General features: G+C 50.0%; 1 protein-coding gene across 2 annotated transcripts in view; it reads right to left on the bottom strand.

Annotated features, from left to right (window-relative positions):
• LOC8041858 (kinase suppressor of Ras 1) overlaps positions 1 to 23,552 on the bottom strand; it is a 136,558-nt gene that overhangs the window by 14,751 nt on the left and 98,255 nt on the right. Inside the window, exon 1 of one of the 2 annotated variants that reach the window (XM_040219740.3) lies at positions 9,964 to 10,025. The exons of the other annotated variant lie outside the window; for it this stretch is intronic. The gene's annotated coding sequence lies outside the window, so the exon portion shown is untranslated. Of the gene's footprint in view, positions 1 to 9,963; positions 10,026 to 23,552 lie in introns of those variants that run through there. 2 annotated transcript variants of the gene reach the window in all.

The following is a 23,552-nucleotide window of genomic DNA, read 5'->3' as shown; positions in this document are numbered from 1 at the left end:
GTTTTGGTGCAGAACGGGCGCAGTTGATGATCGTTACGATTTGAAATGTAATTTTTTTCAGCATGGAGTGTATGTTATCGCCAGGAAGCTCAGGCGATAACATTTTTGTCTGTAGCGGACTGGACTTTCTAGGGACAGAAAACCGCTTACTGGGGTTTTAGATAAAGCTTTCCCCACCCCTGCCCGTTTCGATCTAGATGAGCATCGTACCGTCGTGCGGTCGTGTATCACTACTGCATGATGCACGTTAAAGACCCCAGGCTAGCGGTTGTACTGCACGGGCTAAATTGCTCATCTACAGCTGGAAGACTCGTCGCCCGTTGAGGCAGACCAAGTTCTAGGCTGTGTAAACACACACACAACCCAATTTTAGATAACGTTTCAGGTAACTGACAAATTTCAAGCACCGAGATTGCTGAAGTGTCTTTACTCCGAAGCGTAGCTTATTTGGTGGTTCTAGTGTGGATTAAAGTCACGGCAGGATACAGTGACTTTAATCTGGACCAGTCTCGCTACAGTTCTACATTTTCCCTGCCCACCGTGTGTGCTCAATTTCAGCTAGTCTTTATTCAAAGTTTACTCTACTGATCGCTTCTTTACTCTCTAAAGATACCCCACCCATATCCCCCTGTATCTCTTTCATTTGGTGTATTCCCATGTTCCCCCAATGCCAACCTACCCATAGTCCTTTGCTGTATCTCTAAAAATGCCTGGATTTCTGACCTCATACCAAATGACAGTCCTGGCACCATGACTCCCTCTCATACTCCCCTAACGACTTCATATCTATTATAGTTCCAGAGTGCCCTGTAGGCTGTGTTTCATAATAGCTAAATCTCGTTTCCCCTTCTTTATTACAGTGTCTTCATATTCTTTTAGATACTTTCCCTCATTTAACCATACTCCCAGATATTTGTACTTTTCTACGTGTTCTATCACTGTGTTCTGTATCTCCAGGGGTTCCCCCTTCTCGTCGTTGAAAAATATTATACCCGACTTGTCCCTACTGAAGTTTAGGCCTAAACTGTCCCATTCCCTGCTGAAAATCCTAATTAGTAGTTCCTGTATTGTCTCACGACTTTCTGATACGAGTACAATGTCGTCGGCCCTGGCAATACCTGATTTACTTTGTCCTTCCTCCATGTGAGTCAGGCCAAAACCTAAGAAATGGCGATCGCCAATGTTGCTTGACGGACGTTTTTTGAAAAGTATCATAGTTCGCAGGTTGCGTGTTTGGTGGCTGCTGGCTCAGAGTTAAATGACCCCTATTTCTTTATCGCTCACTCTCGTTCGCCGCCTCCTTCTAGGCATATCCGGTACGGGCGACGAAAAAATAATTTCATTGGCGTGGCAACGGCAAAACCACGTTTTCGCCTGGAAGCAACGTTGCCCGGAAGTGACGTCACTCAAGAGGGCGGCGTCCTTGTGAAAACGGTCTACCCATAGTAAAAGCAACTCCGGCTCCACGCGGATACGTCACTAATTTTCCCTCTTCATATGTTAATTAAGATATATACTGGTGCACCGTATAGATTAGCTTTACGTCTTATCAAGACGTTTCAAACGCCGCAAGCGTCCTTTCTTTTTTTTCGACAAACGAGTCTCGTAAGAACTGCTTCGCCCAGCGCACGATTAATGCGCAAAACTTTTTTTTGTTTATGTTTTTTGTTAGAACGAGTATAGAGATCTATGATTGGTCGTCCCTCTGAGTACTCGTCACTTCTGTCAGCACAATAGTGCATTGTTTCAGGCGTTCCGAGCAACCCGCCGAAGGGCTGCTTGGAACGCTCATCTGCTCCTCACGGAGTTCACACATTGTTCTCATCGCTCTAAATGGCGGCTGATATTCGAAGGCCATTTACATTTTCAATTCGCGAACGGAGGACGTTTTGCGCTTGCACCGATCGCGTTTGTACGAGTCTTGTGTAGGAAACAAAAACTGGGTGAAAGCTGTTAGTTCTGCTGGTGTCGTTAGTACGTCGCCTGACACTTAACCAGGAACAACCTTACAAGAAGTTTTGGGCACCTCTAAACAAGGTACATAAATAGCAACGATACACCATGTGTACAGATCTACAACCCAGCACGTGCAAGTTCGTGGCTTCGGAAAGCGAGCAAAGCACGCGGCCATACGCACGAAGGCTTAAAAAGGCGTACTGCGGCCAGAAACCGTTTTCTCGTCTCAGGGTGGGGCTATTTTGTTACATCCGGGCATTTCAGCGGATTCGGTGGTGTAAAAGAGGGAGGGGCACCTAACTGACCTCTCTCACATTCTCAGAAATAGGTAGTGTAGTATACTTACACCCCTTGTTTCATATATAACGCCCCAAAACTGCATTTCGACGCTCAGTCCACTGAAGTCGAACAGGTGATACCAACTTTTACGAGGAGTTTGATAGCGTTTTGATATAACTTACTAAGTAGCTAATGCACGTATCAAATACTGCAAAAAAAGAAAAAAAGAACACTGAGGTTTCGCAGCAGGGCCTACAAAACCTTGAGTGTTTTCCTGTTGTCTTTATTATTTACATAAGCTATTTTAATAAGTTGTATCACTCGACTATCAAGCCGCTCGTGAAAGTTGATATATCGTCGGTTCGATATGAGTGGACTGAACGTCGAAGTGTAGCTTCTTATGCTTTACATATATATGGGACAAGGGGTGTAAGTGCTACACCCCCTATTTCTGAGAGTGTACGGTAAGAGTGTCGTGCAGTGTGCATGTGCTTTTTCGGCGGAGTTGCGGCTCCTGTTCACGCCAAACATCAACGCCATGTCAATAGACCATTCCACTAAAGCCCCTCGATGGGTTTGCGTTTTACATCTCAAACATTTATGGCACACATGCCGTCTTCTCGGCGGATTATGACGATCGATGTACGACACGTGAAAAATCACCCAGGAACAAAAGACGAAGTTCAAATTGGTTTGACATCTAAAGGCCCGTTCACACTCTTGCAACCGAGTACGACCGAGAGAGACCAAACCGGTTTTTAAGCCTCTTGCGATCTCTTAGGACCAGCTCCGCTCAGCGCATCCGGTCTCAAGAAGTCTTTCTCGGTCGTACTCGGTTGCAAGAGTGTGAACGCGCCTTTATGGTTCCAAAACGCAATGAAGACAGGGCGATAAGCAAACAAAGTACGTAAGTATTCTGTTTTGCGTTTGCGCTATGTTTTTATCTTTTTTTTTTTTTTTTATTGGGAAGATGGAGGGGATAAGGGGGTTGGGGTTGAACTTACAAGGATAAGAAGTGCCGCTTCCTGGATCGCCCGAGTCAGCATGAGCGTAAATTACCTCGATAAAATCCACGCTTTCTTACAAGTATACCGCCAGGCTTTGTTGCGGAAACGTGCAATACACGTGCACACGAGCAAGTGCTCCGCCGTCATTCGCTTCCCAGGGCCACACGAGGCTATTTGACCAAAGCAAACATATGAAAGGACTTTGCCTGATCGAACATCGGAAAAGCCCCACAATTCCCCGTATCTCGCGTTGAAATCTAGGATTGTCGCGAGGCCTTCTGGGATTTTTTAGAAAGGTCTGTCGCTAAATTACTCAAGCACCAAGGAAAGTGATGGGAAGTTGAAACTATAGGTAAACGTGCCGCGCGCGCTCGCTTTATTTGTCCCAAATATTTTAGGTAAATAGCCAAAATAAGTCGTCTATGAACGCACGGACAAAATGCCATTTGTTCTAGATTTTTGCTTTTGAACGGTAACGGCTGTCGACCCGAGCACGTGTAACTGCGCTCGCAAAATTACTTCACGGTCCCTGCATTATGTACGCTGCTTGGATAATTTAGCGAAAGGTATAGACGCTTTGCAGCAGCTGTGCATGGGCGCCGCCATAACTGACCTTCAATTTTTGTTTCCTCTTATTCCGTTAGCTTCACTTCACCATTTCCACAGCAGGCCAGGTTATTGTCCCTTTAAGTGCTGCTGTGTCCTTCTCCCCAGCATAGACCCTTGTGGAGACTCGTCAACGCCCGCTTCAGTGGCTCGGCACCTCGGTAAGTCAAGAGAAGGGCGGCTATGGCGGCTCAATTTGGCGCGTGTGTAAAGCGTCTATATTGGCGAGGCAACGTGCGCTACCAAAAGCAACGATGTGGTCGACTTTCGGGATTGGTCAAACACGAAGTCGCAATGACGCCTTAAAAGGGATACTGAACCAAGAAATTTAGTGTCCACAATAAGTGGCGCACGCTCTTTCCACGAGCCAGCAGCCGCAGGTGTGCGCGAGCACACGCAACAAAAATGACGTCACAGACCTCTATTCGCGGTTAAGATGACAGTGCAATGTATGGGCTTCGGGCCAAAGGAGAATCAAGACAAGTTTTTCATCTACACAGTGGTGTCTGGTGTAAAAGGTTAGCGATTAATTGGTCTAACAAGCACCTAGCTTTCACTTGTAGAGATGAAAAGCTTGTATTTATTCTCCTTTGGCCAGAAGCCCATCATTTTCACTGTCCTCTTAAGCGCGTATGAAGGTCTTTGACGTCATTTTCACGGCGTGTGCCCGCGCACACCGGCGGCTGCTGGCTCGTGGAAAGAACGTGCGCCACTTATTATGGACACTAAATTCTTTGGTTCAGTATCCCTTTAAAAGAGAATAATTCTGCCTTCATTGACGGAAACAAGAGTATAATATCGCACTGTCAACTTTGGCTGTGCCGGTTTAAAAATGCGATGGCTCCGGGAGGCTATGAGTTAAGCTTCCATCGTGTTCTTGCACACACACACAACCGAACATGTCGTTCGAAACTGATTAGTAGCCAGGGCCACAACTATTCGCTCTTTCTCGCGTGAATTGAAACCTGGTGGCTCCAGTGTGCAAAGTGCAAATAGCCCCATTGCACTTCCGATTTTGAGCTAGACGGCGGGTTTCGCAGTATTTCCTAAATCAAATATACTTTCTGTCTTCTGAAAATGGCCGCTCATATAGCACTGCCAGACTTAAGTCACTCTTATGATAGAAGAATGATGAGCAAAAAGTGTGCCGGGGCTATATCCTATGCGGAGAGCACGTCGTCTGCTTTTCGCGCAGGAGTTGCGGCGACGTCAGAACGACGACGACCTCTGATTGAAAGGATAGCGGGTGGCCCTCAAAGCTAGAATCCTTGAGGTCTACCCACTATTTTTTTTTTTTTTTTCAATCAGCCAATAAGAGCTCCGCGTTCTGGCACCATCGCAACGCGTGCGCTTGAAGCAGACGAACTTGCACTCCGTATAGATGGCGCCACCATCTGTTGCCAGACAAAAAAGGGGGCGAATAGTGGCAAATCCTGGTTATTACGCCTCGGAGGGGAACCATAAGAGGAACGCATCGGTGTCGAGTGTCTCTTTGACACTTGATAAGTGTATGTTTCACACTCCACACTGATGTGGGGGGATCTGCAGCCGAGCGTGTTAGCGCACCGCTCCTCGGAACACGTACAGAGCGAAAGCTCGCGCTGCAGAACCCAAAGGGTTCCATCCCCACTCTGCCCGATCTGTACGAGCATCGTACCGGCGTGCAGATAATGACGGTGCACTGGCTAAATATCTCACTTACAGTGGGCACCCACGCCCAGTGGTGCTGAATCCGTGTTTGAACAAACAGACACCATTATACTGATATGACCGATATCACTCTGGAAGCACTAGATAATCCAAGCGGTCTAACTGATACAGTGATGTCTCGTTAATATGCCCCCCGCCCCACCCCCCCCCCCCCCAAAAAAAAAAAAAAAAAAAAAAAAGCTTATATTGTGAGTTGTTTATAATAACTAGAAAAACTGCACGATTTTACCCCGTCTCTAAGCATGTCGTCTGTATGGCGGGGAGTTTTAGAATAGAAAGGGAGGGGGGGGGGGGGGGGGGCTTGAAAAATCATTTGGAACAATCGGCATCAACTGATTCCAGACGAACATACCGGGGGACAGGTCCTAATGCCGCTGGCGGCACTGCACTGGCTGCCGAGGCTGGAGCGCAGTAGGCATACAGGGCAGTTCCGACGAAGGTACTGACGCGCTTTCCCGACGCGCTTGTAAACAGTTCTATCGCTCAGGGGCACGACGCCGGCTGGTGCCCGTTGACACGCGCGGGAACAGCTGCGTCGGCGGGGCGGAGGACGTCGCTGCCCTGGAAAGCTGTCGTCTGGAGCGTGCCCAGATTTGAGAGTGTTTCCAACAGCTCGAATAAGGCCACGCGGTTTATGGGCCCGCGTTTGTAACAATACAAGGTGCGATGGGAGGAGCCCAAAGCTAGCAAAACGTCGGGTCATCTGCACGCTTCGCTTCGGTCCACGCTTCGGTCAGCGTTTCCGTCTGATATGGAACGCGGCAACGCGCGCATGCGCACGAGACACAAGTTTGCGCAGGGGGCGTCCGTTATTAAATTGCAAACGCCATTCGTGGTTCGAGTTGCTTCCTCTCTTAAATCGAGGCTCTCTAGTCGTCCGGCAGGCGCGCAAAGGGGACTCGAGTCCTGTCACCCGTGCAACAACGGTGACGATGCGCCGCGATTCCCAGAGACGGACCGCACTTCCGCCTTGCCACGCGAGGTTGCAGGCGACAGCTCGCAGGTTCACGTTCAAATCTGGCCGAAACAGCTCGAGCTGAAGCGACAGTGTCTCGCGCAGGTTGTAATAATTTAACGCGAAAATGTGTAAAAAAAATATATACATATATATATATATATTCGGAGTGTATTTACGCTATGCGGAGGGCAAGTTTATCTGCTTCTTGCACAGGGGTTGCCATGATGTCAGAACGCCAAGCTCTATTTGGCTGACTCAAGAAAGAAGCAAGCTTTGCGCATCTTTCATACGCGGCGCGAAGTAGTTCTTACGAGATTAGGTTGTCGGAGGAGAAAGCGATGCTTTTGGCGTTTGGAACGTGTGCGTCTTGATGAGAACATATATCTAATCTAGAATTCGCCTACATATATCTTAATTATCTACACAAAGGGGGAAATCAGTAATGCTCCGCAAGGAGCCGGACTTTTTTTTTTTTTTTTTTTTTTTTTTACTACGGTTTTTGACGTGAAAACGGGTATAGCACTTAGTCTACCCACTATCCTTCCAATCAAAGCCAGTCAGAACTCGTCGTCGTCTGTCGTCACAGCAAACCCCTGCGAGTGGAAGCAGACGACTTGTTCTCCGACTATACGGTGAGCAAGTTTGTTTATTTTTTGCTGCGCTTGTCTACCCACCAAATGCATTGACCCACATGTTTCTGCACCCCCCCAGACATTACCGGCAGTTTTAGTAGCGGATGACCACGCCATTCCCCGGGGAGGTTCTTACTAACAGCCATCGCTGCAAACAAAAAGTAGGCAAAGGACAAAGGATCCTGTGAGTGGATAAACTGCCGGTGTCTCTAAAGCGTCACGAAACGAGAGAGAGAGAGAGAGAGAGAGAAAAAAGGAATTCTGAATCAAGCGTTGGAAATTTGGCTGGTGAAACAGGAAACTGGGCCATTGGATGTGTATCCCCAGTTCGAACCCTAGTTTGGAGTTTTACCCGTTTCAATGAGGTATCATTTACAGCCGATGACCTGCCAAGTGCGCGCATCTCTGGTTCCAGTTCCTGCCAGGGCAAGCCCGAGTGAGCTTCTACCACTGCATCTCTTTCAATAAAACTTGTAACTAAAAAAAAAACAAAAAAAGATTGTTTTGTGTGTATGTTTATACTGCCTGAAGTTAGTCTGCCACGACGGTCGACTCGTGTCTCAAGCTGTAGATGAGCAATTTAGCCAGTGCGGCGCGGACAACCGCTAGCCTGGGGTCTTTAACGTGCGCCACGCAGTAGTGATACACGACCGCACGCCCGTACGATTCTCACCCAGATCGAAACGGGGAGGGGCGGGGACTGAGCCCAGGACCCCTGGGTTCTGCAGCGGCATCTTTCGCTCCACGTGCTCTGAGCTGGCGTGGTGCGCGAGCCCACTCGGCCACCGATCCTCCGATCGTAGCTCGAGGAAAAAGTAAACACGACTGAGAGAGGCGCAGAAAACACTTGATTGGTCGACCAACAACCTCCCCGATTAGCTCGAATGGCTTTACAATGGGCAATGGGGGACGGGCGAAACCGTGACTCAAGCTGACACGCGATGACGTCATCGCGGTTATATGAATTCGGGGTCGCGGCGGCGCTATCATCGCCTGAGATACCACCGGCGCGGGGACTACGCCATTCGGGACTGGGTTTGTGATATTAATTGTTTATAGTCACTGACAGAATGAGGACGGCGGGGCGTCTCTTTCGAATGCCCGCGGCCTCCCTGCAGCACGCGGTCGTTGCTTTTCTAGGCGCTTTGGTAGCACGTGTACGCTCCAAGAGACGCCGTTATCAAAGGTACTTTCGATCATCGTTACTAGATCGGATAAGTTGACAAGCTCCGAGAAAAAAAAGTGACGAGCTGCCGTTCACAGCCGCGTAACGGCGCTCGTGTCGCAGCCCGCCCTACCCATTAGGTCTGACTGGCCTCGGTACCCGTGGATACGCAACGAAACACATCGTTTTTGTGTGGGCTCACAAAGTGTTTTACCAAGAACTGTGGCCAGTGTGATAAAGTGCGTATTGAGACAACATTTTCTGGGACTTTTGAGGTAAATTCACGCCCGCCGGGCCTTAGTACTTTTGGCAGTTTTCGACATTTGGCACCAAGGCAACCAACTCGAAGAAATGGCTGCGTCTACCACTCGTGGTTTCCGGCATATGTACAGTTGTGTTTTGGTCGTTTGCGGACTAAGATACCGTGCTTGTGGGTGCTGGTCATAGACGAATATAGACATAAACTATAACATAAATCCCGTTTTACTTTGATTTTACATGAGCATAAAATCGCACTCGGCAGCTCGACCCAAAGCTAAGCACCTAAGCTCCTATCCATTGAATTATACAGTAAAAATCGAAGAAATCGTTAGCTCGTATATTTACAATCATGTGACTGCAGCAGAATCTACTTGCAGAGTCCACGTCTTAAAACAAGTGCGCAAGGGCCGCCGACGTGCTGCCTACTGCCTGATTTCGCAATCAAAAACCACCGTTCCCAGCTAGCCCAGAGCTCGACCGGCGGGCTGCGACGACAGCGCCACCAATGATTATGACACGACTAAGGCGAGGACAAGGAATGGTTCGAACTTCAAAGTCTCGCCCAAACACCGGCTGTTTCTTTTTTTTTTTTTTTTTTGCCAACAGGTTAACGGCGGTTTTTACGGTCGGGCATCATCAGCCGGCGTTCACGAAATTTTTGGAGTACGATAATTGCGCTAGCAGCGAAGGCTATTAATTCCAAAAGAAGAAAAGTGTCCCAGATGCTCAGAGGCTATCTGGGATCTCCGACGATTACACCTGCCAGCCTGAGAGTATTCTCGAATGCACTGCACTGGTGAGCACGTCGTGCCGCGATGTTAAAGAGACACGCAACTCGAGTGTCCCCGAAGGAAGGAAGGGCTTCCTCGGCACGCGTGCACAGGATGCACCCTTGGGAGATCGTCCAGACTTAAGCTACACGATTCCACTCAGATCGTTCGAAAGCTAGCCGCGCTGTCAAAGGCCCTAAGTGCTTGAGCATGGCAGCCTGCCGGGATTAATGTGTAGCGAGCAGGTCAACATTGCTGCATTCGTCGGTCACGGCAGATGCGAGGATCAAGAACGAGGAACGGAGATGCGCGGACTATAAATAGGGAGTATTCACTGGCGATGCGGCTGCTGAGAGCATGCTGACGGCGAGCAACGTGCATTCCTCCAAATTAAGATTGCCTGTCTTAGCACTGCCTACACATGCGTGAGCATACCCAGTGCACAGCGCACTTAAAAATGACGTCCAGTGAATACCACCCGTGGAGAACTTTATGTGGCATTTCCGAAATGAAGAGTGCGCGGGAGCAGCATTGATCGACGCTCAAGGCGCTCGAGCGCCAGTGCGCCCATGTCCACGAGCGATGGAAAGCCGTCGAGACTCGGCGAAGAGGCACGCACCTGCTCTGCACGGGGGACCCTTGGTTCGCGACGATCTGGTCGCAGGGACGTCGACCACTCCGCGAGGCAGTCCGCGGCGGCGGGTACGCAAGGCACATCACGACCATCGTTGAGCGTCAGCGAGTTGCACACGATCACGATGCAGCGGCGACCGATAGTTCAACGCGTCGCCTTTGACTGCTTCATTGATTGATTAGTGTCGAAAAGAGTTGGACGAAGAATCCAGTTGAACGCGACGTTGCGATGGACCGACGATTGGACGACTGCAGTGGGTCGTCTTTGCCAGTTGAACGCGAGGTTGCGATGACTCGACGATCGGACCAAGTGTACCACCGATCGCGAGGTCGGTGGGAAGCCAACTGGCAACGCGGTGCCAGCAGGCCCTAGTCCCCGGCTGTCGGCGCGAGGGGGACGCCCGAGGGGGTCCCAGCCGACCCCCCCGCGCATCTGTTGCGGGGCCCCCGCCAGCTGCCGGGGCGTGCTGGCCACGCGCCCGGCGGTGTGCCAGGCTCGCTCCCTCCCCGGCCGAGGAGCGGGGGGCCACGGCCGCCGCTCACGCCGGTTTCCGTGGCTCCGCTTTGCGGAACGGGGCCCGACGCAATGTGGCTGCCACCCGCGGTTCTTAGTCACACCGGCTCTGGGCGACACCTGAAAATTCACGTGGTCCTCTTTGGAAGTTTTGCCTCTCTTGTTGGAAATGTATAAGGTTGGCGGGAGTTTCAGCAGCGCATCATGTTGCGAATTGGTGCTAGAAGGTAATTAAAGAAGGCTGATTTCATCGTGTCGTGTTCTCGTTGTTCCACCAGTTTTCTAGCGCAGGAGCGCCGCGCGGGGAACTTTGCACAGATGCGCTCCCGCAATACCTCAAGCAGTTATTATTTTTTTTTTTTTGTTGTTGCGTTTTTTGGGATAGGACGTGGGCTGATGAGCGAGGATGTCCTGCAGCTCGTCGTCCGTTTGTTTTACCGTCGTGCAGCAGACGACTCTCCGCGGACTTGACTCTGTTGAGTCTGAGTGCTGACGCTGGTGATTCGGTAAGTCTAGCCTCCGCAGAGGCTGGACTCACCGAACCAATGCGAGTCTATGCCTTTTGTCCTTGGAATTATTCTCCATAGAGTATAACTGTCTATGCCCGTCTCTCCCAACTGCTGCCTCGATTACATTGTCTCGGGGCAAGGGCCCTTCCTCCGCAAATGTACGAGCGTACTGCGGCTTTGAACCGTTCGCAGAGAAGGCCACTCAGAAGCTCTCCACTCGCCTCGTTCTTGTGGATGCACCCTGTTTCAGCACGTGCACAGGCACGACGTATAGACAATTGAAATCACGGCCCCCCACCGGTGCCCCATGCATGCGAACGCGTTCGGCCTGCCCGTGAAGATAGCTTTGGCAAGCTTGCAATTGCACTGGCTTGTCCGCACGACCAAAGACAAGCTGGCCGCCAGTCGCCTTGCTTGCAAGGCTGTACACGTACATTCCGCGCGAGTTAATAGGTGGCTCGCACTGACTTCATATCAGCGGCCATTGTGGTGTCCATGCTGCTGAGCGCGTACCTCTTGGAGCATGTGTTTGTCAGCACTGAATTCGTTCTTCTCGTCAAGGACAACTAGCAGTGACCCAAAAAGACCACCAGCATGAGGCGGTGACGTCACTTGCAAGCCATATATCGTTATTAACCCTAGCCCTCGAATTCGCAGGAAAAATAGAGGAACGGATAGGACGTTTACTCGAATATGCGGGATAGAATAGGGAACGCGGAGGGCATATAACCACCGTCTTTCGATCAGAAACGACGCATAGGAGCACCCTCTTTTTGGCACGGCTATAATATCCGGAGTGCGGAGGTTATGAGGGAAGTGATATTAAGCAGAGTCTGCCACAATATCCACATTATAGGTACTTTTTTTTTTTTTTTTTTTTTTTTTGTGGCGGAGCAGTTTGTTGCGCGGCTGGAGTTGGGGAGGCAAGGGACCAGGGGCGAGAGGGGGGAACACCGGGAGCCCGGCGGCGCGTCCCTGGAGCGGGGCGCTTTGAAATCCCGCCGCGGTTCGAAGGTGGGGCGACCTTTGGACCGCTTTACTTCTTGCGCCGAGCCTCCCCAGAGGGCTTTTGGACCGGGCTTTCACCCGGGGCCATACTTCTTTTTTTCTCCATCTTTTGAGTTAGGAGGGAGGGAGAGAAGGTGGAAGAAAACCAGCCCGGGGTCTAGGGCATGGAGGAGAGATCTCGATTTGGGACAGAATTCGGGGGCTGCGTCGCTGCCGCGCTGGAAGGCCGGGCGGCGAGGAGGTGCAGATTCGAGCGGGCCCCGTTTCCACGTCCCAGGTCGCGTCTGCGGGAGATGCGGGCGCAGATGCGAGCGCCAGAAACACCGTCTGGACGAGCGGGTCCCGAGCCGCCGTCACGCCGCTCATGCATCGTACAGAATTCTGCTTTTCCTGTCACGTTCGGGATACAAAAACTGTCCTCAGACATGTTGGAAGCATATGCTAATTATCGGAGGCATCGTACCGGCGTGGGGTCGTTGTATCACTACAGCGTGGTGCGCGTTAAAGACCCCGGGCCAGCGGCTGTATACCGCCCCGGTTAAATTACTCGTCGTCTACAGCGCCCACTGAGGCTGACTTATAACTTCCGGCTGTATACAGATACTTTAATATGCTTGGAAAGATGCACGAGTCGCGAACACCCTTGTCTTTTGTAAGACGCAGTTTTAGCCGGAGGCTCACTAGCCATACATCGCACTAAAGGCCCTAAAGGCACGGTAATTATTGGATATACCGTTATTTTAACGCAGAATTAGATCTAGGACGCCAGTATTTCGTTTCCTTTAATCGTCGCGTGAACGGGGCACTAAAGGGAGTATGTACACAGTCGTTGCACTGAGACGCAGTGTGCAGCGAGCAACCCAGCTGCTGCGGTGTTGCCAAGGTCGCCCGCGTAACGTCGGCGGGGAGGGTGCAGCTGCCTCGCTCGATGTAGGTTAGTGCACCTTCCAGGGGTCATGCACGCACTTTTAGTTACTTATTTTCGTCTAATGCGTTAGCACGGTGAAACTCAATAGTGCTAGTCGGTGCGGAGCGGGCTCCCTAGTGCGGGGTCAAAGGAAAGCCGTGACAGCGCGTATTTACTATGGCCAGCCGGCCGTACTGCTGCTGTCCCTCCAAAAGGACCGTGTTTTACCGGAATCGGTGCATCACGAGCGAGCGCTGACTTCATTTTCATGCACTGCTGCGGTGCTCTACTTGGCCAACATCGAAATCGAAACCACCCCACTCCTCTCCGTGGCCAACAAGGTCCCATAATGCAACGCGCGCAATGTTGCACGGAGGGATTTTTGCAACTAGTTTGAAACGCGCCAAGAGGCAGCGTACTTCGAGACGTGTTCGCGCACAATGGCCTGGGAAGCCCTCGGCAGCCGTCCATGCGGCGAGCGTCAACGGATTGGTCGGCGCTCTCTCCCATCCCGGGCACGACGGCTGCTGCTCGGGCCTCCACGGGGGAAACGGACGTGCTCACGCGACGGTCGCGGGCCCGGCACGCGACACCACCGGTAGCCCGGCCGAAACACAGTCGCCCCTCTCGGGTTTCTTTCTCCCGCTCCTCCTCTCGCGCCGACCCCGCACCGGACTGCGCGCCATCGAAGAGCGGTGCTTTCGTGGCCCGCCCGGTCGAAACGCCAGGTGTGTTCCTCGAGAAGGGGAATGTCTCCTTCTTGCCCCATCATTATTTCTTTCGGAGGTTTTGCGCGCGTCTCGTGGCTTGCTTCGTGCCCGCGAATAGTACCACCGGTCGTCTCCCTGCTGTCCCTCCCGAACGCTGGCCTGCCCGGGGTGAGTATTCGGAAAAACTTGTGGAGAGAGACACGGTCCAATTTCGTCCCTCTGATTGGCGCGTTTTCATGGACGTCACATCGCTTAAAGGGGTAGTGAAACGAAATTTTAGCGCCGATCTTGTTGCATAAATATGGGCTAGGGACAGGCACCACCTCGGAAATATAAATATTGCGCTGTAAAACACAGGAGAACTAATTTTAAACATAATTAAACGATTTCAAATTCTCATCTGGTGGATGGGGGGAAGTTCTCGTGACATCACTTGTGGCATAATAGCAGCGCCGTTCTGGGGCAATACGGCGTGCCGGCAGAATTCGCCTAGGCCTGAACGCGTTTGCAAAGCCTTGGCGGAGAAAGCCAAAGCGTAGTTGGCCACAGTGAGCTCGTTCTCGTTGCGGCTCTTTGCACGACACGACCCGAGTGACCCGAGCATGCTTCTGGCACGGCCGGTATTAGTTGCTGCGAGTCGCGAGCCGACGTTAAAAAGGATATGTTTGAACTACGGGGGTGTCAGCAAGAGCCACGGAAATACCTGTTCACACTCGGAGCGGACACGCGCGTTTGATCGAAGTGCTGGATTCGCTCTGTTAGACCGCGTTTCGGTAAGCGCTTCTGGACCGATCTTTTACGATTGCAACTCGATACTGACATGACACTCGGCAAAGAAAGGTTAGACCGACATCGCGTAGCTCCCACGAACTGCTATACCACTCCGTGGGACGCGACTGGCGCGCCGCCGCGCGGCCGGTACCGAAGGTAGGCAGTGAGAACCCCAGAGAAAACGAAACCGAAACCACGCCGCGTACTTTGGTACGCATTGAAGTCGGAGTGGTGCGGTTGCGCTGGGTTCACAGCATGAAGTGCTTGCTACCTGTGCTGCGTCATTAAGTGCTTCAATAGTTATGCGTCGTATCTCGTGGAGACAAAGTTTCACAGTTTTTCACCTCGCCGATGTTTTGTGGAAAAGCGACAACGATGGAGCCGTGCCGTACGGCGCGAGAAATTCGGTCTCCCGATCATGTCTGCAACTGTGTCGGCACGGCTGACATATTCTAGCTATACACTGCCGCTTTGCGCTCTGCGTTTCTTTTCGTACCACTAACGCCTACATCTGTTAGCGCCGATGGGACGAACTGAAACGCCATCCCACACTCGCGGGTATGCAGTGCCAATTTCGTTGAAGGAATGCCCTCCAAAGAAGTTTCGTCCCCATCGTCCGTGTCGATGATATTTCCGGACAAGTATGGCACGCAATCTGTATTTCATGAAGAAAGATTCGAACGGTAAAAAAAGTGACAAATATAAATCTAAAGAAAACAACAATGAAACTCGGAATCACTGGAGAATCGACGTTTGAGTATGGAAGTTTATGTGGTGTGCTTTCTTTCTTGATCAGCCTCATTTTGGATGTGGAAACGCTGACACCCCGAGTTCTGTAGACAACAAGTTTTTTTTCTCGGCTTTAGAGCCACCTATTGCAAAGTGGTTCGAACTGGAATTACCGTCCACTGGTCCCTTCCTACCTGTAAAGTGTGCACCTCCCACGATGAGTGGTATTATCTGACAGCCTTTGACGGTCAAAGCCAGTTCCCATTTAGTTACGCCGCCCAAACTAAATTTCCACCTGGTTTCGCTATGCCAACTCTTTTTGTTATAATAAGTGTTGTGCCAAGTGACGGTCATGTCAAAGTACCTGTGCGCCGAAAATCAGCACCTCGCACAACAGGTTATTACACAACAGCAGACCGCAAAAGCCCTTGGCGGCCAAACCGTGTTTTGGCCGACAACTTTGTTTTCTCGGCTTTGGAACCACCTTTTGTAAAGTTGTTTCAGTTGGAAGTACAGTCCACTAGTACCTTCCTACCTCTAAAGTCTCCACCTCCCCCGACCAGTGATATTCTCTTGACAGCCTTTTCATGGTCAAAACCAGTTCCCATTGAGTTACGCCGCCCAAACCAAATTTTCACCTGGTTTCCCAATGCTACCTTTTTTTGTATAATAAGTGCTGTGTCATGTTACTTTCAAGACCAAGCACCTGTGTGCCCAAATCTGCGCTTTACACAGCCCGCTATAACACAACATTTTGGGTCGAATATTGGATATCCCGTACAGCTTTATTTCTTTATTCATTAGAAACCCAACTTTCACACCTGCTGTCTTAAAGGGGCACTGACACATCAAAATCATATATTTTTTTATTATCCAAAACGATTGAAAACGATGCCGGGACATTACCCTCAAAATTTGAAATTTGGGAATTCAGTATTTGTGAAGTAAAAAAACAATTTCCAAATGCCGAATTCGAAGTTCCCGCGCGATCGGCGCCGGTGCCTTGACGTCAAAAATTGCGGAGACCTGAGAGTCGACTTTCTTTCACCACTCCCTGCTGTTGCCATGGCGACCCAAAGCGAGGAGGAAAGGAGCGAGCGGCGGCGTTTCGGCGGACCGGTTTTGAGCGGTGTCGCCTGTTTTCCGTTAGAGGATACAAATCCAGGAGACGGCACCAGATTTTTGGTATTTCAAAAAGAAGGGCCGTAGTGCGTTCGCAATTGCGTTAAAAAACATGTTTTAGGATTGCCGTAATTAAATGTTATAGAGATGTCGCCTACAAAGCTTCTAAATTTCCTGATTTTTGACGTCACCGATCAAAAGAAGCGAGGAGGCGAGAGGCGGGAAAATCAAACGCCAAAAATAAAAAGGCGCGCGCGCGCGCGGGAAAATTTTTTTTCGCGATGCGTTTTTTTTTGCATGTCTATGACTGCAACTTGCATCGTTTTAGACAATAAAAATAAATACGACCTTTGGGGTGTCAGTGCCCCTTTAAAGAAACTTGGCACTCTTCGTGCACAAACTTAGTGAACATCTCACTCGCCTCCAAATATCATCGTTCCAGCAGTCCTAGGTTTACAGCGACGAGCGAAATAAATTTCCCACCCAGAGCAATCAAGGTGGCGGCCGTCTTGTTTTTCGGAAAATTTCTCCAACTCCTTTTTCGGCCGCAACTAGAGAAATTACCCATAATAACGACTCAAACTCAATATATAAGAAGTGGAGAACAGCTAGATGCCCTTCTTAGGTCTACCCAAGTACTCATGCAACGTCGCCCTCAACTTATCGGCTCAAAAAGCAAAGGTTTCGTCCGTGCGCGCTTCCGCCGCCACAGCTTGGCATGCGAAAAGGCGCCGCAGGCTGCTGAACGCGCCTCACAGTCGAACGCCAGCTCCTCCGCTAGCGGCGCTGCGCGCGTTTTTCAAAGCGCCCCCTATAGTTCCCGCACGGAGTGCATAGCTCGACAGTGACGTAGCGTCGAGTCAGAATAAAAATGGCATACTAATAACATAGTGTACATACCGAGTTGCGAAGGTAATCCGTATGGCGTTTATTTGAGCTCTATATCACACAAAACAAGGAGATAGAATCAATGAGAGTCCCTTTTCGACGACAGCGTTCGTCACCGCTGTCTCGGAAAACAAGGAGATCGAGATGACAAGGGAAAAATATTGACCTCTGAAATTTAGTTCAGGGATCAAACTACTCATCCGGTAAGGGTCCACAAGGGTCGCGCGGGCATATTCCATTCAGCCGGCCAGCCGGTCATGGACAGACGGTCTTGGCCAAGGACCGCCGGAGCAACGGTGCGCCGAGTCGATGTTGCTGCTAGGCCTACTATATTCTGCCGAGCTCGCTCGGTTGGCAGAATCGTGGCCGTTGTAGCTCTTCTCGTGTGTTTGTGGATCCTGCGTTCTTGATCGTCGTGGTCTGTTTTAAGTACTCCTTCTTTTTTTCTTGCTGGTTGAAGTCGGGACGCACGAGAAGAGCACGTAGAAAAATAAATGTCCGTTGGTGGCCGATACCAAGTAATACCCCTGTCAGACGGGCACTTCAAATGACATTTACCCCAAATCACATTCAGCGTAAATGTCATTTAGGCAGTGTCACACGGGAACTTAAATGATATTCGACTTAAATGACATTCGAGCTCAACTGAGTTCGCCCAAACTCATTTACGGCTCGTAAATGTGTAGTCTCGTCAACAGCGGTCAGCGCAAGTTCCGCGAATTGAAATAAAACATTATAAATAATATAAATACAATTGAAAACAGTGCTTGCAGCAATTATTTTTAGAAAAAAATGCTTATAACCTCTATATCTCGCACACCTTTTGCGATATATTCGTTTAATATACTCGCGGTCTCAGTTGCCCAGTACCAGCCGTTGTCTGCTCGCTCGTCTGCTCGCTCGCTTACCTCGGTTGTTTAGCTTTCCCATTCCTTTTGCCATTTATCTGTCTCATCTTCTATTTCTTTTGTTTATATTTTATCATCGTTTTATAGTCTTTTATTCTTGTGTTGTATATAAATAATATTTTTGTTGTACATATATATTTTATTGTTTTAAGTCGTTTTAAGAACGCGCGCGAAGTGACACCATGTCGAACGGAGCGGGACCAGCGGGACCTTCGGCCGCGAAGAAGAGGGAACCGCGCGTAGTGTGGACTTCCCAGGAGACCTGGACGTTGATCCGGCTCTGGGAGGGCAGAATGGAGGACCTTCGACGCGCCAAGCGTAACGGAGGAGTGTACGAAGAGATTGCGGAGGAGCTGCTTCGTTGCGGCATCGTGAGGACGAAGGGCCAGGTTCACACCAAGATAGAAAATTTGACCAACACGTACCGGTAAGATAATTGTAAAGTTTCATGCACCCTGAGAGTAGTACGAGTCAGTACGGAAAATAAAAATTAAGATTACTTAAATCGTGGTTTAGATCATGATTTAAATCATGATTTAAATATCCCAGTTAAAAAATCCCATTATACATACATCAATAGCTTTGCATAAAGTTGCCATTTACTGCAATTCCATTTTTCAGAAAACACCTGAGGGAAGGGACCACCACGGGTTCCGGTGCCATGAAGTGGCCCTTCTTCTGGGACCTCAACCGACTGTTGGGGTCCCTACCGCTGAACGACACGACCCTCGTGGATGAAAGCCTAGCTTCTAACCATGCTACACCAGCAGTAGTGGAGGTGGGTTTCGTGGTTTCTCTCAAAAAAGTTTCCGCATTTTTTAATAACAAATCATTTCAATGTACAAGTGGCAGCCAGTGGCAAATGCATGAAATTATTTTGAAAATTGCCCACCGAGCAGAGTTCACCGAGCTAATCGAGGTGCTCCTCTGCTTTGGCTGCTTTTTCGACAAGCCGTTGCAAAGCGATGAAACTTTGCATGCGTGTGACGGTGCAGTGCGGTAAAGCTTGATGCAAGAGCTTCAGCTGAAGTGGAGCATTGTGGCTGCTTTAAAAATTCAAGGTTCTGCCAGACTATGGCTATACTCTTGACACATATAACTATGGTAGCAATACCTAGCATTATGATTCTCAACTACAAAGCATTCATACACAGGGTTGGAGCTCTGTTACTTTTGAGTACCCCTTGTATAATGGCTTTGGGTGGCACCTAACAGCTTGCTGCAGTCTCTTGTAGCTTAACAAGAAAACTACTTGTGTGGTACTCCTCTCAGTTGCTCTCCGAAATGCAAGAGGGAGGCGTGGTCGAAGTGGACTACTTCGAGGAGCCCGTCGAGGAACCGGGAGAGGAGCTGCGTGGCGAGGAAAGCCAAGTCACCAGCACCCCCGCCACTACAAGTGTCAGCAGGCCGGGGCCCAGCAGCGTCAATGGCACGAGCAACGTGCCGCCCAGGCCACAGAAAAGGAAGAGGCCGCAAGCTCCAAGCACCGCATATATTAAAACGGTGATTGATGAGCAGAGGCTGCTCAGGCAGAGTTTTGAGGCATCGAGGGCAAGAGAGTTTGCCCTACGCGAGCGGGAAATAGTCCTGCAAGAAACCGCCATCAAGGTGCAGCAAGAGCTCGCGACTTCATTGATGGCTTTCATGAATAAAAATGCCTCATAAACTGCAATGTAAGCTGTCCCGGTGTGCATTTATGCTACATTCAAGACTCAAGAGTAGCTCGGTGGCTCCAGAGCAGAATGTTTGCCTACGTATCCCCAGTTGGCGGGATATAATCCTGTCCGTGGTGTCTGCAATCTGACGGAGGCTTATTGCGGAGAGGGCGCTGTGTAACCAAGATTTCGGTTGTACCTCAAGGTCCCTAGGTGACCCACACTAATCCCCAGTTTTTCCTTAGGTTGTACCAGATGCCATTGATTGGTTTGGCATGAGGAGCCCCCAAATAGAATTCTTGGTATTCTATATTTGATTATACATTGGACTTTTTGCCAACTATTTGGGAATATTCGATTTCATTCAAGCTGAAATTCTACTATGTGCACACCCATACTTTTTTTCCTTGCAACTCTTGTGGAAAGCAACAGTTGAAGGAATCCCCCAAACAGGTGCTGGTATGGTATTTCTTGTACTCCAGCAGTGACCCTTTCAGATGATCTTTTGTTTTATAAGCTTTGTTTCATTGCACATAGTAGCTATGAGAGGTGCTTGAACTTATATTTGGGCAGTCAATGCCTTAAAATTTCTTAAAATTGTGTTATAAAAGCCACATGAAAGCATACAGAAGGCGAAGCATATGGACCGAAACATGAGACTTCACTTGGGACACGGGAGTTGGCAGCACGTCTTATGCTCCAAAGCCAGATTTGTTTGGCCCTAAAAAGGGCCTTTTGTTCTTCACGCACTGGAAAGGGCCCTCGTAGATGTCAAGGTCTGTGCTGCAAACAGGAGCAGCCACTTGAGCTCTTCATCTAGACCATTTGCCTCGAGCGTTGGTGTAGATAGCCCGCAATAGCGTCCCTGACGCTCTGCCCATTGTCTGCCTCAGCATCTGTGGTGCACACCGGTTGCAGATAGATCCTATCCTCCGTCGCCACGTCGCTGAGCCACTGTGGCTCGACACCGTCATTGAAATGCTCGCACACATTGTTTAAAATGCAGCAGGCTCGCACAACAAGCCGGGCATTGTCCACCTCGCACTCCATCCTCTTCATGATGAAGCGGAATCGGGCCTTGACCCTTCCGAAGGCGTTCTCCACGACTCGGCGAGCAGATGACAGCTGTCGGTTGAAGCCTTCCTGTGGAGAGTCCTTCTTAACGTCCTTGCGAGGGTACGGCTTCAGCATGTTGGACGTCAAAGGGAATGCCTGGTCACACAGGATCAGGGGCGGCACGGTGGTCCCGTTGACGGTGACCATGGGCATCTGCAGCGTTGGTCCTTGTAGAACAGCCGCCAAAGCCGACCTCCGGTACACATGTGCGTCGTGGCACCGCCCTGGTGTCCCGACGTTCACATACCGGAACCGGTAACGGTGGTCTACGAGGGCCAGCAGGATGATGCTATACCTGGATACAAACATTACAAGGCATATATCAGTTCCATGGGTGTTGAATGCTGTAGCCATACAGTCCTCAAAACTGGAGATTCAAAAGGGAAGTAGACAGCACAACACAATTCAATTAAAACTCCGCAGAACAGAGGTGTACATAGCTTCTAAACATCACATTAAGTGTAAAAAGCTGGCTATCAGTTGCTGGCACCTCATATTCAAGAATAGCTATTTCATAACCTCCATGTCATCAAACACGTGTGGCTTATATCACCATATTAAAATTTATAGGGAAAAATGTTTGGTCCAGGTACATTTTATTCAAATCGAAACCTTTGAAACCATTTGCCGTGCAAGTTTGTCTGCTTTTTGCGCACCTCGTGCATTTGTTTTCCGCATCTCGTGCATTTGTTTTCCCCCCAAATGTGCCCACACGGGTTTGTTTCCCCTCGACCAAGGACGGAACGAGTTGGCTGCCTCATCATCGCAAATTTTCTATGCGTTCTCTTCGTTGCTCTTTGCTTGGCGTGCCCCTCTTTGTTTCGATGCCTCAGACTCATTTTAGAACACTTGCTAGCAGGCAGCAACGAGTTTGCATCATTCAGTTTGGCCAGCTTCATTGAATTTGCTTACTGAGAGGAATTCACAGTCAATATTTATTAGAGAAATTGTTTTTTTTTCCCTTTTTTTGTTGCAATATCGGTTTGAAAACAGATGCCCGACTTCCTAAAGGGCCAGGAAGTTCAACGTATATGGTATTGGTTCTAGCAGTCCATAGATGATCATACACATTATCCTTGAAGTAAAGGTTACCTACCAGCCCTTGTAGTTGTGGTAGTCGCTCGCGTTGACCTTCGGTGGTGAGATGGGGAAGTGGCAGCCATCCAGCGCCCCTATGCCCTGTGGAAACTCCAGAGCAGCTTGGAACTCCCGGATGTGGTCCGGAAGCTCGGCGGCGCTCACCATCTTGAGCCAGTCCTGCTCGAGGACGGAGACAACTACCCTACAGAACTCCCTGTAGTTCTCGTTGACGGTGGACCGTCCCAGGCCGAACAAGTTGGCGATGGTGCGGTCTTCTGCGCTCGAGCACAACTTGTACAGCGCGGCACCAACTCTCTTTTCCACCGGAATGGTGGAACGCATGTTGGTAACTTCGCGCTCCATGTGAGGCCGACACACGTCTACCAGGTACCTAAACGTAACCGGCTTGACGCGGAAGGACTGCTTGAAGAAGTGCTCCGGCAAGTGCGGTAGAGTGTCCTCAAACCAGCGTTCGTTCCTCCTGAACGCTTGGATGCTTCGTGGGATGATACTTGACGCTTCAACGGCAGCGAACATCAGGTCGTTGGAAAGGAGCCTTTCTTGAAGGCGGACGCTTTCTGCACTGGCAGATCGTATGTCGGCCCTCAGCAGCGTCAAGGCATTCTGTTGTTGTGCGTACAAACACGCCAGAAAAGCAATCCGACGCTCCGGATCCATCGCACTACGATCACTGTCGTCAGCAGGCTCCATCGCTACAGCGTCACGGTCTTCGCTTGATCGATCGCAGACGTAAACGTCAACGGGGTATACGAATCCGGCGAAGAACGAAAGTGCGCGAGGAACAACGGCGAGCAAGATGCGCGGAGTTCCGAAAGCAGACGAACCAAGCGGCGGAACGGATACGGCTACGGATTAATTGGGATTGCTGACGTCGTGTCATAGTTGCCACAGAATACCTTGTCTCCGTCAAAACGTCTACTTCGTTTCATCTCCGTGTTTGCATTCTATGTTCTGAGAGTTTATTACATTTTATTTACTTAGTAAACAATAAAATAAACACTAGTTTGCCGGGTTAACAATAATACAAACGCTACATTTTTAGGTTAACAACAGACCGCTATCGTGATAGACATCACCCAAATGACATTTGAGTTTCCCGTCTGAACACGACACGACTTAAATGTCATTTGAAAATCCTAAAGGCCTTTAGCGTAAATGACATTCGAGGTGCCCGTCTGACAGGGGTATTACTGAGCCACGCTGTCGGCCTTGTGGATTTGATCGTAAAAAGTGCGTAAGACAGCTTCGGAGCTGTCGTAGGATTCTGTCGTAACCTGCGCAAAGGTTACGACAATTTCGTTTCGAGAGTACGGGTTTTCTCTCAAATTTGTCGTACGCACTTTTTTCGTCGTGAGTTCGCTTTGAGAATCCGGCCTCAGAGCTGGTTTTGTCAGTGCTGCGGTGCTGCCGTGGTTGCCGACTTGCCGTGGTGCAGCGTGCGTGCAGCCCTTGCACATCTCAAACGGCCACGTTGTCACAGGTCGTTAATCGTCGACGCGCCACCAAGTGGCAACGCTCGTAACCACAACATTCACGCCGTAGCCTTTCCCGTCTGGCACAAGTGACGTCACGAATGCGCCCAATATCCCAAGACGCATTGCGCTCTCCGATGGCCGATTTTTGAGCGCGCGCCCAAT

This window comes from Ixodes scapularis, unplaced genomic scaffold, assembly GCF_016920785.2.
Source record: "Ixodes scapularis isolate PalLabHiFi unplaced genomic scaffold, ASM1692078v2 PGA_scaffold11__112_contigs__length_91849675, whole genome shotgun sequence".
Lineage (NCBI taxonomy): Eukaryota > Metazoa > Arthropoda > Arachnida > Ixodida > Ixodidae > Ixodes > Ixodes scapularis.
Note: the sequence above shows the minus strand (reverse complement) of the source record. Positions and strands in the feature narration are given on the sequence as shown.